The 18,331-nt window shown below is 40.6% G+C and overlaps 1 non-coding gene across 1 annotated transcript; it reads left to right on the top strand.

Moving 5' to 3' along the window:
* The first annotated feature begins 1,303 nt into the window (after window positions 1-1,303).
* LOC112090019 lies at window positions 1,304-1,410 on the top strand. The gene has a single exon (XR_002901378.1). It is a non-coding gene; the product is annotated as a small nucleolar RNA R71 (small nucleolar RNA).
* The last annotated feature ends 16,921 nt before the right edge of the window (window positions 1,411-18,331 follow it).

The raw sequence follows: 18,331 nt of genomic DNA, 5'->3' as shown, positions 1-18,331 counted from the left end.
ATGCATTATTTACTTGTTTTCTTATTCCTTTAGCTACACCAAAAGTCTCCTATGAAAATCAGAAAACTGGGGCTCTGTTTAAGAAAAGTCATATTCTGATTCAAAATGGAACTATATTGACGAGATGGAGTTATGAACTTACAAATGAGAAGTATAGACTCATAAATGTCGAAAGAGACTGGATTAGCTACATTGGGGTTTCTGTATGACAAGTTCTGATTGTTGAAGTTGTTATACCGTGGAAGGAGATGCATCATTTACTTGTTTTCTTATGCTTTTAGCTACACCAGAACTCTCCTATGAATATCAGAAACTGGGACTCTGTTTAAGAAAAGTTATATTCTGATAAAAAATGTCACTATAATGACAAGAGGTAGAGACTCCCAAATGTGGAAGGAGACTGGATTAGCTACATTGGGGTTTCTGTATGACAAGTTCTGATTGTTGAAGTTGTTATACCATGGAAGTAGATGCATCATTTACTTGTTTTCTTATTCCTTTAGCTACACCAAAAGTCTCCTATGAAAATCAGAAAACTGGGGCTCTGTTTAAGAAAAGTCATATTCTGATTCAAAATGGAACTATATTGACGAGAGGGAGTTATGAGCTTACAAATGAGAAGTATAGACTCATAAATGTCGAAAGAGACTGGATTAGCTACATTGGGGTTTCTGTATGACAAGTTCTGATTGTTGAAGTTGTTATACCGTGGAAGGAGATGCATCATTTACTTGTTTTCTTATGCTTTTAGCTACACCAGAACTCTCCTATGAATATCAGAAACTGGGACTCTGTTTAAGAAAAGTTATATTCTGATAAAAAATGTCACTATAATGACAAGAGGTAGAGACTCCCAAATGTGGAAGGAGACTGGATTAGCTACATTAGGGTTTCTGTATGACAAGTTCTGATTGTTGAAGTTGTTATACCTCTGGAACTTGTTTTGATTCCCATTGTAATGTAGCTCTTCTTGTGTTAATCCCTCCTCATTCACATTTTCAAAGCAAGGAGTTTGTTCATCAAATTCTCCATCAAAAAGTATTGGCTTCTGGTAGCCACTAGTACCTTATCCAACTTGCTTTGAAGCCCTTGATGTCCTTTGTCATCCTTTGTTCATCACTAGACTGATCACCTCTATTAGTTCTGTCATAGTCTTTACCATATGTATCATTGCTTATGGCCAAGTTTTTCACCAGCATTGATTACTTTTGCAAGGAAATTGCCATTGGATGCAGTATCTAGTTGGTTTCAATACTTGGGAAGGGCACCTCTATAAAGAGTACTGAGTAGAGAAGCTTCTGAAAACCCATGGTGAGGGCATTTGTTTGTATAGCTTCTGAATCTCTCCCAGGCCTCTCCAAAGATTTCATTATGGTGCTTTGTGAATGACGAGATCTGGTTCCTGAGCTTAGATGTTCTTGAAGTTTAATAGAACTTTGAGAGGAAAGCCTGCTTACATTGTTCCCATATCTGAATGGATCCTCTAAGCAAATTGTTTCCCCATTGGCGAGTTTTGTCTCCCAGGCTAAATGGGAAGAGTCTCAGCTTGAAACCATCCTCAGATACACCATTGATCTTTGTAAGGTTACAAACCCTATCAAAATTATCAAAGTGATCTAGAGAGTTTTCCATAGGCAAACCATGGAACTTGGAGTTTTGGACCATATTGAAGAGTGAGGCTTTGACTTCAAAATTGTTGTTCTCAACAGGTGGAGCCTGGATACCTTGCCTGTTCTGGTGGGCATTGGCTCTATCATTAGCACCCAAAAAAATAGAATTCCTCACTTGAGGCTGGTGATGCCTTTGCTGGTGTTGTTTCTCCTGGTGTACATGAGCCTGGTGCTCATTTCTGGCCTCTTGGTTCTGGTTCAAATGAGCCTGGTGCTCATTTTTTCAGCCATTTTTTGGTTCACAAAGGCTTGTTGCTCATTTCTGGCCGCTTTATTTGGTTCACTTGAGCCTGTTGTTCTGCTTGATTCCCTTGTTTATCAATACCCAGCCGCTGAAGATGTCTGCTCTCTCCCTTGCTCTTCTACTTATTCTTTTAAGCATCTGAATGTTGTCAATGAAGGGATCTAATGATTCACAACTTCAGCTTCTAATTCTAGGCCTGTGGTTCATAAGCCTGAAACCCCAAAAACAATCTCAAATGGTTGATTAGTAAAACAAAAACACTTGATCTTAAAAACAGACCAGAGACTAATGCTAAATCTACACTTTGGCAACGGTGCCAATTGATAGACAATAGTTTTTCAGGCTCTTAGGGTATCAATCCTTTTGTCTATTGTAGCACAAAGAGTATCAATCCAACCTGTGGTTTAGTTCACTAATCTATGTGATCTATTCCTAATCCAAGCAAACAAAGTAGGTTGGTTTTGTAACAAATGATGAAAAGAAACTAAACAAGATTAACAATGATCAAAAAGGCAAACAAACCAAAACAAAGATAAGATGATAATGATATGAATATGATGGAAACAAAGGTTCTAGACATGATAGTTGATCAGGGTGCATTAGTGTTAAACTAGAGAGCTAATGACAAGCAATCAAACAATTCCAATCAAACTTAGAACTAAAATGTAGACTAATCCTCTCATGATACAGGAGGGCCTCAGGGTTGTGTATACCGAGGGATTATGCCGAGGCCAGCTGTAACACTTAGGAAAGTTCAAGATCAAACCCCATAGATGCTCCCAGCCTTATACTTAGTCGTTTGGAGACTAGTATTCTGAACAAAACATGCCTCCATGTTGTGTGACCGAGGTGTCAGACCGAGGGAATGGCCAAAAGTTTCGTAAGTGTGCCTCGGTGTCAAGATATACCAAGGGGTTACACCGAGGCACAAGAAAACACTTTGTACGCAGCAAGCTCTTTTGAACCTGGAATTATATGCTTCTTCTCATTAACTCTCAGCTCAGTGATCCAAATGACTCAATACCACGTCCACAAGATAGATGACTAAGCCAGCTCGAACTTTGGTAAAGAACCCAACTCCATCTGAGGTCGGCAAGGCTTTCCAGTAAGCCGATCTTTAAGGCACATTGCACTGGTCCGGATTGGCCTCTAGACCTGTGCTTCTTCCACTTTCGTTATCTCCCATCTAGAAGCTCCAAATATCCTGAATTTACGTGTTCTGAAAACTAGATTCAATATTCTCAAACTTTTATCAAGACATCGGATACTGGATCGGACGGGAAGACTTTCCGGTAACGTCATCTTTGAGGCGCATCAGAATAGTTTGGAATGGATACGAGACAGGTTCCTTCTGTTGGCAAGATCTTTCAGCTCACTGCTCCAAATCCATTGATTCTAAGTTTTGGTGGAATCGTGAATCGATCCTCTTGATTTTTGGTGAAGACCCTGGAAGCTGGATTGGACAGGAAGGCCTTCCGATAACACGATCTTTGAAGTGTATCAGCGTATGGGAGTTTTGGCCGATAGAACATGGACACTGTACAGGTTTTGGCCGAGTTTTGCTACCCGCAGTAGGTTTTTAGCCGAGAAAAATCGACCTGCGGTGCATGGTTTTGGCCGATAAGCTCCAAATGCCTATTTTTATCATTTTTGCACATTCTTTCACCATTTCTTCATCTGGTTTCACCTTTTTCACTCCAAACAAGCTCCAAGGTACCTGATTGACACTCCAAACATGAAAGACTCACTTGGACCTAATGCAAAATTTCTAAAACTCTAAAACAAGTGTAAAACATGAAAAATCTATCTAAAATGTATGAATGGGACTTAACTCTTGGACTAAAAATGCATCCTAGACATGCAAAGATATGGATATATCGGAACGTCAAAAAAAATCTTCGGGAACTGGGGGAAGAATGTTCTGAACAGCAAAAAATATAAAAGACACAAGTCAAAAATTGGTGCAAAGAAAATAAAAATATCGAACCAAGGTGAGACATCGGATCGGCTACCAAGTGGTCCCCAATCACTCTTGGTCAAATTGATGAAGTCGTCGCCAACCAACGCCTTGTTAACAAGAACGTAGAATAAATGTCTTCCCAAAAGCTGTCCTTGCTCGGAAAGCCGCATATGATTTTACGCCTCGGTTTCTTCAAAATGTAAAACCTTCTTCCCATATGAGCCTTGCGAATCTCCAGGAAGTTCAGAAAGTAATCAAGGCCGATGTCGACGTGGCACTCGAAGCTCCGCACCAAAATCCCGATCATATGCCGCAGCCCCCTCGGCTGATATGACCGATAGAAATTCCATGCTTCCAAAGATATCGGAGAATCGCCTCGGGAATTGGAAACCAAGAAAACAGAGTTCGAAGAAACTCTCGTACACCATAAAATGTTTAGGAGGCCGAAGGTGAGCACGATCAGTTGGGCTCGGTACTACGAATTCAACCGTCTCGGAGATCCCAAAGCGGGTTCGCAAAGCCTCCAGAGACTCCGCGCAGGAAAAGGATGAACCAGCTGGGTCATGCCTTTGCCTTTACTTCCTGAGCTCTGTTTCGTCCTGAAGTTTAGGCACCACGGCTCGCCATGAGACGTTCTAACTCGCGCCTCGCCTCGGCTGGATCAAAAGGTAAGGCCTCATCCTCGGCTTTCACCGCGAAAATATCAATCTAGTCTCAAGAGGGGGTGAGAACGTGAGAACAGCTTGTTGAAGCATTCGCCTTGTCGTCTCCAGTCGACTTATCACGAGGATTCGCCTCGCCATCATCTCTGGGGCTTGTCGAAGAAAACGCCTTGTCGCCCTGAGATCGTGCCTCGTAATTAAAGAGGGTATCCAATGAATCATCGGATCGGCTCTGTAACTTAGCCATTGCCTCGTGTCTGGTGATAACACAGGATTTTGACCATTTTTATGGATTGCTTTAATATCTTTTGCAGATGTTTTTACTCCATTTTCAAAGGTTTTCAAAGGATTTCTATGTTTTCGGATTTTAAAAGACTTTTCAGGTAATTTGGGCTAAAGAGGTGCAAATTCGAACAAAAAGACTCTTTTGGATAAATCCAGACTGTCAGAACTCTCATGTGGTGACTTGATGTGTGTGTCGAGGGTTGTCAAGTTTTACCCTAATTGAAATCAATAGCCGCAAGTGCACAGCTGATCGATTGTAGTACTTAGGGATCGAATCCACAGGGAAGGAGGATCTTTTCCTGCAAAAAGCCTTTGAAATAAGTTAAAGTAAGGAAGTCTAGAACAAAAACGGTTTAGTGGGGGTTTGGTAGTGTGTTTGAAATGTAAAAACGAAATATTAAAAGAGAATACGGAAATTAAATGACGTAATAACTAAACTTAATGAAAATGACTAAAAATGATAAAAGCGGATATTCTAAAGCTTAAATGAAAATGAACTAAAAAGGAAAGACAATATTGAACTAAAGCTTTAAAGAAAAAACGGTGTAAATGAATGAGGAAGAAGGCGTTGGGCTTCAGGGAAGTTTTCTCAGGGGTACGAACGATTCAAAACATTGCTAGAGAGGAAATTTTCTAAGATCTTAGTTTAACCTTTTCGAACTGGAGTCACAGACGTATGAATACGCCACTGTCGTGATCATAGACAACTATCTCTCTCAACCCTGACCAGTAGGTTTCCACTCTGGCCCTGGAAGAGAAGAGATGCATTATGTTTAAGACTCGTCCTAATTCACAAATCGCCCATAGGTAGGTTTCCACTCCTATGTTTGTTTTGCTCTCCCAAACTAGATCTGATACCTGATGAACACTTTCGTGTCACCAAGCATCTGGATCAGATTGTAGTTCATGACGCTACTCTCATGCAGTAAAAACGAATTCAGAAGAAAAAGTTCTAAGATTCGGCTCAAAAGCTCATGGAATCCTCATCGAACATATAAATCCCCATCGAAAATCCCTTAATCCCAACAATAAAACTACTCAGACATAATAAACGAAATCAAAGACATATTATTAAGAAGTATAGTAGAAACCGAAATTGAAAAAGAAAGAACAAGGGTTCAAGAGAACAAATCTCTCTCTCCCTAAAAGCTAAAGCAAAAACAATAAAAGTATGAAGTAATGATAGATGATATTCGGTTCCACGATTTCTAGGGCTCCTAAGACATGTATTTATAGTGCTCAAGACCTCTCTGGACGTCACTTAGGGTTTCTCCAAATGTGGGCTTCATAAATGGGCTTTTTGGGCTCGGAGGTTGATTTCCGCGGTCGGCACAAGTGTGACCGCGGTGGATGAGTGGTTTGCCGCGGTCAGGATGCTCCTGACCGCGGGAAATTGCTTGTTGGCCGCGGGTGGAAGTGCTTGCCGGCTGGTTTACGAGACATCTTGCTCTTCGCGTATCTTTTGATTGAACCGTTGGATTGCCAAGCTGTAAAGTGCACTGGAAAGCTGATACTTCCATCTTTAAGGTCTCCAAATTTGAGCTGGATCAGACGGTGTGAAGGCCTTCAATCAGGGGTGAACTTCTGACGGTTTGACTCTGAGCTGAAATCTGGTTTTCTATCCATTTTGTTAAGCTTTTTCCTAAGTTACCTGAAAAGAGTCTTGGAACTAGAAATACTAGAAAAACGTAATAAAAGTACTTAAAAGTAATTAAAAACATAGAAAAAGTATTCAAAACGATCCATAAAAGTGGTCAAAATACAGTGTTATCAACTCCCCCAGACTTAAACCTTTGTTTGTCCTCAAACAAAGCAAAAACCTAAACTGGTTAAGTGAAAACAAAAATAGGGAATGCACAAATCTCATAGACATGAACTCCTAAACTAGGACCAAAGATAGTGCATCAGTCCACAACTTAGTCTAGAAAATTCTCACCAAAGCACAAGAGATACTAGTCCACTTTTTCCGTCATGCAAAACTTAAACAATCTAAATCTTGATTCCAGTCAACTAGCTCTCTACATTCATTAAGTTCAATAGTGAGTTGTCATTAAAGACATCATCCAGGGTAGACGGCGTTTGGCATTAAAGGGCTATTTAAGTGGTGGAGTTAAAGTGTTTCGGGTTACCTGAAGATCTGGAGGATGCAAGATAATATGCAAAACCGCAAGAGAGATAATGACCTGTTGATGACCACAGTTTTCAATCACTTCTTCTTGCCAAATGTTGTTGCATAATCCTTCCTCCTTTGTTGTAAACAGCTGTTCCCTCAGACTTAGATTCTTTCCGGGAATCAGAAAACAATCTCCAAAACTCCATAAAGTCAAACTCCAGTTGCCTTGGGACTTAAAATTCGACCTCTCTAGACTCTCTAAGGCTTTTATTTCCTTTCTTTTCTTATTTTCGGATTTTTTTTTTTTGGACGAAAAGGAAATGCCTTTTAAAGAGAGAGAGACTAGAGGACGAGATTGTACCAAAATTTGAGATTTTTCTAAGGCAAACTGAGCTTCCTCTTGTGTTGAATCCTTCCGGGAATTTTTCCGGCAAATCGCAGGTCTCTGTCCTTAGTGACTGAAAACTGCGTCGTTCCTCTTTTTCTCCAACGTTTTTGCACGTATCTGCATATAAGACAATAGAAAACAAGAGTGCATGTGGTTTGAAAGAGGATTGGTTAAGGTGGGGAACTAGCTAAAGATGAACTACCCATTCAGGATCAACAGAGAGTGGTAAAAGGATAAAGGAGTCCTGAATGTATGATTCGTTTCCCTGGTTTAATGCTTCAATGAGAAAATTAAGTCCAAATTAAGTCCAAATAAAACAGAGCTAGTGTATCCCTTCATCTAAATCGAAATCATTCAAATTCCTCTGGGGTACTTCGTTTCAAATGTGCTTAGCTACCGCCTAGTCTAGTCCTAAATCATGAAGAGCAAGTCACTAGGAACAGTCTAAAGCACACAGTCAACTATCATTGATTCATGTTCACCATTCCCTTTTAAAACGTATTTTGTTTTGAAAACCGATTTTGAAAAACTTTAAGGAAAATGCAAAAAGTGTAGATAATGCAAGACTCATGAAAGAAAAGTAGTTAGATAGGGATGAAATCCTCCCCCAGACTTAAATCACACTGTCCTCAGTGTGAAACAAGTCGAGATTGGATGAGAAAAATGCATAGATAGTCGAATTGGTAAGGACAAAGAGAACTTACCTGGATCCGGGATGCTGGTGGAGATGAACCGGATTCATTCGAAGGGGTTTAGAAAGGTGATTAGGTGGTGATGAAGGTGGTGGAAGGTGATGAATGAGGTGGAGGGTGATTGGTGAGGTGGAATGGGGTGAAAGGGGTGGTTTGGGTCGGGTTTGGATCTCAACGACCAAGTGCCGCGGTCAGGGGCCATACGACCGCGGCAAACAAGTACTTGGCCGCGGTCATATTCACGCGACCGCGGTCATATTCACGCGACCGCGGTCGATGATGTGTTTCCCGCTGTCTGAACACCTGCGATCGCGGGGGCTAATATCGCGGCCTCTTCCTGCTTCTCCTTGGTTCCTGCTGGGCTGAGCAGTCAGGTACCTTCCTTCTTTTTGGTTTTTTTCTGGTTTTTTGATTTTTTTGGCTTTTTTGTTTTATAAGAAACACCTGAAACTAAGAAAAAGAAAAAGATCAAAAGAAAAAGAAAGAAAAATTCTAAAGAATAAGAAACACCGGATTTTGACCATTTTTATGGATCATTTTAATATCTTTTACAGGTGTTTCTACTCCATTTTCAAAGGTTTTCAAAGGATTTCTATGTTTCCGGATTTTAAAAGACTTTTCAGGTAATTTGGGATAAAGAGGCACAAAATGGAACAAAAAGACTCTTTTGGATAAATGCAGACCGTCAGAACTCTCATGGAGAGACGAAGACCTTCTCACCGTCTGATCACCCTCAAAATTGGACAACTTATAGAAGAATCAACCAGATTTCAATTGCACTTGGTTTGGAGACATTCCAACGGTTGGATCTCAAGATATTTCAATAGCCCCGGAGCCACTCGAAGTCGGCCAGCAGCTTACGCGACCGCGGCCAACAAGCTACATGCCGCGGTCAGAAGCTTCCCGACCGCGGCCAACAAGCTAATTGCCACGGTCACAACACTCCCGACCGCTGCATTCAAGCTCCGACTTAAAGCCCACTTATCTGAAGCCCAAAGTCATTCTCAGCCTCAATTCCGGAACCCTAGAGACCATGGAGTATTGGAGACTATAAATACATGTCATTTAGGTCGTTTTTAGGGAGAGCCATTCATACTTTACAGAAACCCTTTTCCTTTAGCCGTTTTTATGAGATTTTTGTAGAAGATTGTTCAAGTCCGAGTTCTTCAATAGAGAAGCTTTCTTTATCTCTTTTCTTTATTGGTCAAGAAAGGTTCTATGCTTTAGGGCTTGAATCGGTGTTAGCCTTTAATAAGGAGAGAAGGCTCAAGGGATCACGTGTGATGTTTAAGGAAGAAGAGAGTTGGTGTCCGTACAATGGTCCCCCCTTGGCGCGTCGTTTACACTTGGTCTTGTGACCGTTGGAGCTGTCACTATCTCTCGGGATCCATGCTCAAGACTCACATGTTTCCTTATGTCTCTAACCACTTTCTTTTGTATTGTAGCTTAGCTAAACCTAGTTTCTATTCTGTCTCCTCTATATATGTATCAAAGACGAGAATGAATAAACACACTACTTTGGGAACTCTTTCTCTCATCTCTTTTGCACACTCTCTCAAATCTCTTTATTCCGCTTAGTCTCTAAATATTCTAACATGGTATCAGAGCCAGGTTCCGATTTCCTGAGTTTCTTTTCTCTATTCTTCAAACCTTATTCTCTAAATCTCTCATTCTCTAGTTCGCTCATCTCTTATTCTCTTGTTTCTCAAAACCCCTCAAGAACAAAATGAGTTCAAACGATGCAAACACCGAGATCTCAAAACCGGTGGTGATTCCTGTTATCCTCAAAGGAGGAAACTACTTGTTGTGGTCTAGAACCACAAAGACGGCGTTGTGTGGACGAGGGCTTTGGAATCACGTCTTAGAAGAACAGATTCCCGAAGAAGACGCCACCAAAGACGGAAAGAAGGATGAAGAAGCCAAAGCTGTGGAAGCAAAATGGTTCCAAGAAGACCAGACCGTGCTTGGCATCATTCAAAACTCCCTTGAGCCGACGATTCTTGAAGCTTACTCCTACTGTGAGACAGCAAAATCTCTGTGGGAAACTCTCAAGAATGTGTTCGGTAATGATACAAACCTGAGCAGAGTCTTTGAAGTCAAGAAGGCGATTAATGACCTGAGCCAGGAAGACATGGAGTTCAAAGCTCACTTTGGGAAGTTCAGATCTTTGTGGGCTGAGCTAGAGATGCTGAGGCCGAGTACTTTGGATCCTAAAGTTCTCAATGAAAGGCGAGAGCAAGACAAAGTCTTTGGACTTCTTCTCACGCTAAACCCCATCTTCAACGACCTCATCAAGCACATTTTGAGAGAGGATAAGCTCCCAAGCCTTGAAGACGTTTGTGCAAGGATCCAAAAGGAGCAAGGTTCTATTGGTCTCTTCAAGAAGCAAGAGCTCATCTCGGCCAACAAAGGTGTCTTTAAACCCGATGACAGGAAGCCATGGATCTGTGACCATTGCAAGAAGAAGGGCCACATCAAAGATAAATGTTGGATTCTTCATCCCCACCTGAAGCCGAGCAAGTTCAAGGATGCAAGAGCTAGCTTTGCTCAAGAAGGAGCCGGTGCATTGACACAAGGTGGAGATGGTGCCATGAATGTCTCGACTGAGTTTGTGAGAAAGACCGACCTTGAGGCTCTTATCAAAGCCTTAGCCGCAAAACAGTCTGGTATCACCTTCTTCTCTAATAAACCTAAAACCGCTTTAGTTGTAGATTCAGGTGCATCTCATCATATGATTAGTAACCCTGAACTGTTAAACAACATAAAACCGGCTTTAGGAAATGTTGTGATAGCTAATGGTGATGGAATTCCCATAGAAGGAACTGGTAACCTAAAGTTATTTGATAAAGATAGTAAAGCATTGTTTGTGCCTAAGTTCACTTCTAACTTATTATCGGTTAGTAGAGCTACCAAGGACTTAGACTGTTATGCGATATTTGGTCCTAATGATGTTCACTTTCAGGATATTAAGAATGGGAAGGTACTTGGAAAAGGGGGAACCAAAGATGATCTATATGTTCTCGAGGATTCTTCATCAAGCGACTCAAATGCTTTCTCTTTTAATTCATGTTTTTCTGCAAGTTTGAACTCTATTTGGCATGCTAGATTAGGTCATCCTCACTCGCGTGCTCTTGAATTAATGTTACCTGATGTTGCTTTTGATCACACAAGTTGTGAATCTTGTATTCTTGGTAAACATTGTCGAGTTATTTTCCCTAAATCATCTACTATTTATGAACATTGCTTTGACTTGGTTCATTCTGATGTGTGGACTTCACCTTGCATGTCTAGGGATAGTAATAAATACTTTGTGACCTTCATTGATGAAAAATCAAAATATACCTGGATAACTTTACTTCCCTCTAAAGATCGTGTATTTGAAGCATTCACAAACTTTCAAAATTATGTGACTAATCATTTTAATGCCAAGATTAAGATTCTTAGATCAGATAATGGCGGTGAGTATACAAGTCAAAGATTCAAAGAACATCTAGCAAAGCATGGCATCTTACACCAAACCAGTTGCCCTTACACTCCACAACAAAATGGAGTTGCTGAGAGGAAGAATAGACATTTAATGGAGGTGGCCAGGTCGATGATGTTCCATACAAATGTGCCTAAACGTTTTTGGGGAGATGCTGTCTTAGCCGCATGCTATCTCATTAACCGGACCCCAACAAAAGTCTTACAAGACTCATCACCATTTGAGGTACTTAACAAAACTAAACCCTCATTAGATCACTTAAGTGTTTTTGGGTGTGTTTGTTTTGTGTTTGTTCCAGGTGAACAGAGAAACAAACTTGAGGCCAAAAGCATAAAGTGTATATTCCTTGGGTATTCAACAACTCAGAAGGGGTACAAGTGCTATGATCCTGTTAATAGCCGCACTTATGTGTCCAGGGAGGTCAAATTTCTTGAGAACCAGGGATACTATGACAAGAAGAATTGGGAGAGTCTCAAAGACCTGTCAAGCTCCCCATCAGATCTCGCTACCAGTCTGCGGTTCTTGCTGGATCACCTTGGGAACCCAGTCCTGCCCAAGCAAGTGCATAAGCCGGTTCCTACAAGTACTCAAGAAGAAGCTGAGCCGGTACCATTGAGTTCAGAAGTAAATCAAGAAGAGGAGCAGAGTCAAGAGCCAACTCCAGATGACTTAGAAGTGGAGGCAGAGGAATCAGTCCCACAAGAACAAGGAGAGGCGGTTGTAGAGGAACCTGTTCAGCCATTAAGAAGAAGTACTAGGCTCATCAAGGATCCATCTAATTGTATTGTAGAGGAACCTGTTCAGCCATTAAGAAGAAGTACTAGGCTCAGCAAGAACACCAGAGTCTACTACAATAGTCAAGCTGTAGCTCATCCAATTCAGGCTGTTTGTTCTCTTGCCTTGTTGCCCTCTGATCATCAAGCGTTCATGGGAAAAATTGAGGAACACGAAATTCCTCAAAGCTATGAAGAAGCTAAAGACAAGAAGGAGTGGATTGAAGCTATAGGTGACGAGAGAGGAGCTATGGAGCGCAACCATACTTGGGATGAAGCCGAGTTACCACCAGGGAAGCGAGCTGTGAGCTCAAAGTGGGTTTTCACTATCAAGTATAAGAATAACGGTGAAATTGAGAGATACAAGGCTCGGTTGGTTGCAAGAGGGTTCACTCAGACCTTTGGAGAAGATTATACAGACACGTTTGCTCCGGTTGCCAAGCTCCATACTGTAAGAGTAGTCCTCTCACTCGCTACTAATCTCTCGTGGGATCTGTGGCAAATGGATGTGAAAAATGCATTCCTTCAAGGGGAACTTCAGGAAGAAGTGTATATGACCCCTCCTCCAGGCTTAGAGGATATTGTTGCACCCGGTAACCTTTTGAGATTGAGGAAAGCTATATATGGATTGAAACAATCTCCAAGAGCCTGGTATAACAAGCTTAGTACCACTCTGATGGAAAAGGGGTTCAAGAAGTCTCACTCGGATCATTCTTTGTTTACCCTCCAAAGTTCTCAAGGTCTGGTGGTTGTTCTTGTTTATGTAGACGATCTTATCATTTCTGGAGATGACAAGGAGGGAATTCAGTCTACAAAAGCCTTTCTTAACTCGGTATTCGACATTAAAGACCTCGGCGAGCTCAAGTATTTCCTTGGCATTGAGGTGTGTAGGTCTCCTGAGGGTCTCTTTCTGTCTCAGAGGAAATACACAGTTGATCTTCTCAAAGAGACAGGAAAACTTGGAGCTAAACCAGCCAAAACGCCGCTTGAAGAGGGCTACAAAGTCAATCGAAAGGGGGAGAAATCAGATGAAGCCTTCAAGGATGTATTTAGGTATCGACGACTTGTTGGCAAATTGATCTATCTCACTCTCACAAGGCCAGATCTCTGCTTCGCCGTGAATCAAGTAAGCCAACATATGCAAGCTCCGACAGTGTATCATTGGGGTATGGTGGAAAGAATTCTCAGATACCTCAAAGGGAGTCCAGGACAAGGCATTTGGATGGGAAAGAACAATAATACAGAGATTGTGGGATATTGTGACTCAGATTGGGCTGGTGATCGTGTTGATAGAAAGTCAACAAGTGGGTATTGTACTTTCATTGGTGGAAATCTTGTAACCTGGAAGACTAAGAAGCAAAAGGTGGTCTCATGCTCAACCGCAGAAGCTGAATATAGGGCAATGAGGAAGCTTACAAGTGAATTAACCTGGCTTAAGGCGCTCCTTAAAGACCTTGGCATTGAGCAAGAAGGTCCGATTACAATGCATTGTGATAACCAAGCTGCTATACACATTGCAACAAACTCGGTGTTTCATGAGAGAACAAAGTCTATTGAAATAGATTGCCACAAGGTCCGTGAGAAGATTGAGGAAGGTGTGGTGTTACCGTGCTACACAAGAAGTGAAGACCAGTTGGCTGATATTTTCACTAAGGCTGCAAGTCTTAAAGTTTGCAACAATCTCTTTAGCAAGCTAGGACTTGTGGACCTTAGTCGCCCTTGATCATAGTCCTTGATCCATGGACATCACACTCTTTTTCCCTTAACAAGGTTTTGTCCCATGAGGTTTTCCTTGTTAAGGTTTTTAATGAGGTGATGCTCATGGGTCTTCAAGCTTAGCAATCTAAACAACTTCGATGGCTAAGCTTGAGTGGGAGTATTGGTCAAGAAAGGTTCTATGCTTTAGGGCTTGAATCGGTGTTAGCCTTTAATAAGGAGAGAAGGCTCAAGGGATCACGTGTGATGTTTAAGGAAGAAGAGAGTTGGTGTCCGTACAATGGTCCCCCCTTGGCGCGTCGTTTACACTTGGTCTTGTGACCGTTGGAGCTGTCACTATCTCTCGGGATCCATGCTCAAGACTCACATGTTTCCTTATGTCTCTAACCACTTTCTTTTGTATTGTAGCTTAGCTAAACCTAGTTTCTATTCTGTCTCCTCTATATATGTATCAAAGACGAGAATGAATAAACACACTACTTTGGGAACTCTTTCTCTCATCTCTTTTGCCCACTCTCTCAAATCTCTTTATTCCGCTTAGTCTCTAAATATTCTAACATTCTTTACTGTTTTTCATTACTTTTATTAAAACCAATGATGATGTCGAACTCAGCCATGTCTGAGTAGATCCCGAGTTGGGCTTAGGGTTCCCGAAAGGGGCTCTCATAATCGATTAAGACATCTAGGTTTATAGATCTGGGATTTCGACCTGTTCTCTGTTTATTCTTGTTCTTATTGCATGTATGCTTGATTGATCACCTAGTATCTGATCTAGATAGTTAGTGTTGCGAAAGTTTTCATTAAGTATCAGCCCTAGAATGAAACAGGCAATTTTTCCGTAGGAGTGGAAACCTACCTGCGGCGAGATCGTGAGTATTGACGAGTCTTGTGCAGCTCTTGCGTTCTCTCCCTTCCAGGGCCAGAGTGGAAACCTACTGGTCAGGGTTGCGAGAAACAGTTGGTTATGATCACGACAGTGACGTAGTCATACCGCCATACTCTAGCTCTAGAACCCATATATTGTTATCCGTCAATCCCAATCTATCTACACTAATGTTAAAACCGATTATGATCCCTTAGAGTTCCCAAAAGCTCAGCGTTTTTAGCCATAGTTTACAATTCCATCGATTTTTACTTGCTTTCTTAGACCTGCATTTCAATTTCCTTAGTTCGTTATTTACTTGCTTTAATTACCTTTCATGCGATATTTTACTTGCCTTATTTTCGTTTAGTTCGATATTTTACTTATTTCATTTACATTTCATTCGATTTTCTTTACTTGCTTTTTAGGATAGATTTATTTGCTTTCTCTTGTTTTAGTTTAATTCGCAAGAAAAACAACCAACCTTTAAAACCAATTTGGTCTAGACATAAAGTTAAAAACCGTAGAAGAATACCAGGCACACAAATCTCTGTGGATTCGATCCCTAAATACTACAACTGATTAGCTGTGCACTTGCGGCTTTCATTTGTTTTGTTAAGGGTAAAACTTGTTCCCTCACGTAGCGAGCACGCATCAAAGATCTTCATCGCTTGCCATACTTCTGACAGTCTGCATTTATCTAAAATTTTTCATTTGTTCCAAATTGCATATCTTTTGCCCAAGTTTCCTGAAAAGTCTTTTAAAACTCTAAAACATTGAAAACACTTACATTGAAAACAGAGTTAAATCACCTGCATAAGACATCATTATGATCCATAAAAGGGGTCAAAATACGGTGTTATCAATTCCTCCAGCCTTAAGCCTCTGTTTGTCCTCAAACAAACTCATATCAAGTCAGGAAAGAATTTTAAAAATTGCAGGAACTAAACAATATCTCAGTGACCGTCCTTTTAAACCTTAACTTATCTTGGAACATCTATTTAGATATAGTCTAGAAAATTCTCACCAAAATACAAGCAAAACTAGTCCATTAATCCATCATGCGAAAATCTACACACTTAGATCTAACTTCCAATCAACTAGCTATCTAAATTCATTGAGTATATTGTGAGTTCTCATCAAAGACATTATTCAGGGTAGACGGCGTTTGGCATTAAGAGTTGTTTAAGTGGTGGAGTTTAAGTGATTTACCTGAAAATCTGGAGGATACAAGATAATACGCAAAACCGCAAGAGAGAAAAGGACTTCTTGACCTCCGCAAATTTTCAGTCACTTCTCCTTACCAAATGTTGTTGCATAATCCTTCCTCCTTTGTCGTAAACAGCTACTTCCCCCAGACTTACATCTTTTCCGAGAATCAGAAAGATAATCTCCAGAATTCCAAATAATCGAATCAAGCTTGCCTCAATGCTAAAATTTGATCCTCCTAGACTCTCTAAGGTTTCAAATTTCCTTTCCCTTATTTTTTTTTCTTCACTTTTTTCGGATTTTTTTTTCTTTTTTTTTGGGAATGGGGAAACAACCTTTTATAGAGAGAGAGTTTAAGGGACGAAATATTACCAAAATTTTGAAGTTTTTCCACGGCAAACTAAGTTTTCTCCTTTTTTGAATTATTTTGGTAATATCGCAGGTCTCCGTCTTCAGTGACTTAAAACCGCGTTGATCCTCTTTCTCTCCGCGTTTTTGCACATATCTGCATATAGGAAAATAATGTCTTACGTCTCGCAAAAATTCTTCTTCCTATATCCAAAGAATTGTGGTTGTTCTACATCAGCTGCTAGGTAATTCGCTATGTGCCTAAACCATGGGGTGTTGAAAGCATCTGATCGTCGCATGAGTTAACATGGTGGTGTTGCATTGGTGGGAACTGCATCTATTGCATAGATGTTTTCTTCTGGAAAACTATCATTTAAAGGCAATCTTTCTTCAACTCGAATTCGTGAAAGATGGTCTGCAACTCCATTATCTAGTCCTTTCCGATTTCAAATTTCGATGTCGAATTCTTGCAGTAGGAGGATCCATCTTATTAATCTTGGTTTGGCGTCTTTCTTAGACATTAAATACTTGATTGTGGCATGATCAGTATGAACTATAACCTTAGATCCTACAGGGTAAATGGAATTTCTCAAATGCAAATAATACAGCTAGAATTTCTTTCTTTGTCGTTACATAATTGCATTAAGCTTCGTCTAGAGTTCTGCTTGCGTAGTAGTTTACGTGCAATTTCTTATCTTTTCGTTGGCCAAGCACTGCTCCGACTGCATAGTCACTCGCATTGCACATGATTTTGAATGGGAGTTCCCAATCAGGTGCTTGCTGGACTGGAGCGAAGACAAGGGCTTCTTTGATTTTATGAAATGCAGCTTAGCACTCATCATCGAACTCGAAATTTGTTTCCTTGCAAAGAAAACGCGTAAGAGGTTTAGCTATTTGAGAAAAAAATTTTATGAATCGTCTATAGCTATTTGAGAAAAATCTTTTACGAATTCCTTTCACATTCGTGGGGGGGAGGGGTTTGTAGGCTTGTCATGAATTCGATTTTTGCTTTGTCAACTTCAATTCCTTTTCCCAAAATCCTTTGCCCAAGCACAATTCTGTCTCGCACCATGAAGTGACATTTTTCCCAATTTCATACTAAGTGCTTATCTTCACATCTTTGCAAAACTTTACCAAGGTTGGCTAGGAATTTTTCTAAAGAATCGATTTCCCTGCTTACGGTATGCTATCAGAATGAACTACACATGGGAGGTTATCTTGTCCTTATTGTCTTGATCGAACTGATGTTCAGCTAAAACATGGTAGGAAAATCTGTTGGTTTGATTGTCACCGGAGGTTTTTACCGGATAACCATCCATATCGGAGAAACAAGAGGTTATTTAAGAAGAACAAAAGTGTATGTGTCCCTCCACCTGTATATTTAACAGGAGCTGATATTGAAGCCCAAATCAAGCATTGGGGGGCAGAGGAAACAGTAACATGTGGGGAAAACTGGCATACTCTTGCAAATATGCCTGAAGGTTATGGAGTTCATCATAATTGGCACAAGAAAAGTATTTTTTGGCAACTACCGTATTGGAAAGATCATCTGCTCAGACACAATCTTGATGCCATGCACATTGAGAAAAACTTTTTTGATAACATCATGCATACAGTTATGAACGTGAGGGGAAGAACAAAAGACAATGGTAAGTCAAGATTGGACTTGCCTGATTTATGTGAGTTGCATATACTGAGAAACGGGAAAGCACCAGTTCCTATATTTCGGTTGAGTGCAGATCAGAAGTCAGCATTGTTCAAATGGGGTTTCAGCTGACGTTAAGTTTCCTGATGGATATGTTTCTAATCTTTCTAAATCTGTTGAGAAGAGGGTAAAGTTTGCTAGGATGTAAAGTCATGACTGCCACGTGTTTATGCAACGATTATTTTTATTTGCATTTGCTGAACTCTTGCCCAAAAATGTC

This window comes from Eutrema salsugineum, unplaced genomic scaffold (genome assembly GCF_000478725.1).
Source record: "Eutrema salsugineum unplaced genomic scaffold, Eutsalg1_0 scaffold_11, whole genome shotgun sequence".
NCBI lineage: Eukaryota > Viridiplantae > Streptophyta > Magnoliopsida > Brassicales > Brassicaceae > Eutrema > Eutrema salsugineum.
The sequence above is the reverse complement of the archived record's forward strand: the minus strand, read 5'-3'. Positions and strand labels throughout refer to the sequence as shown.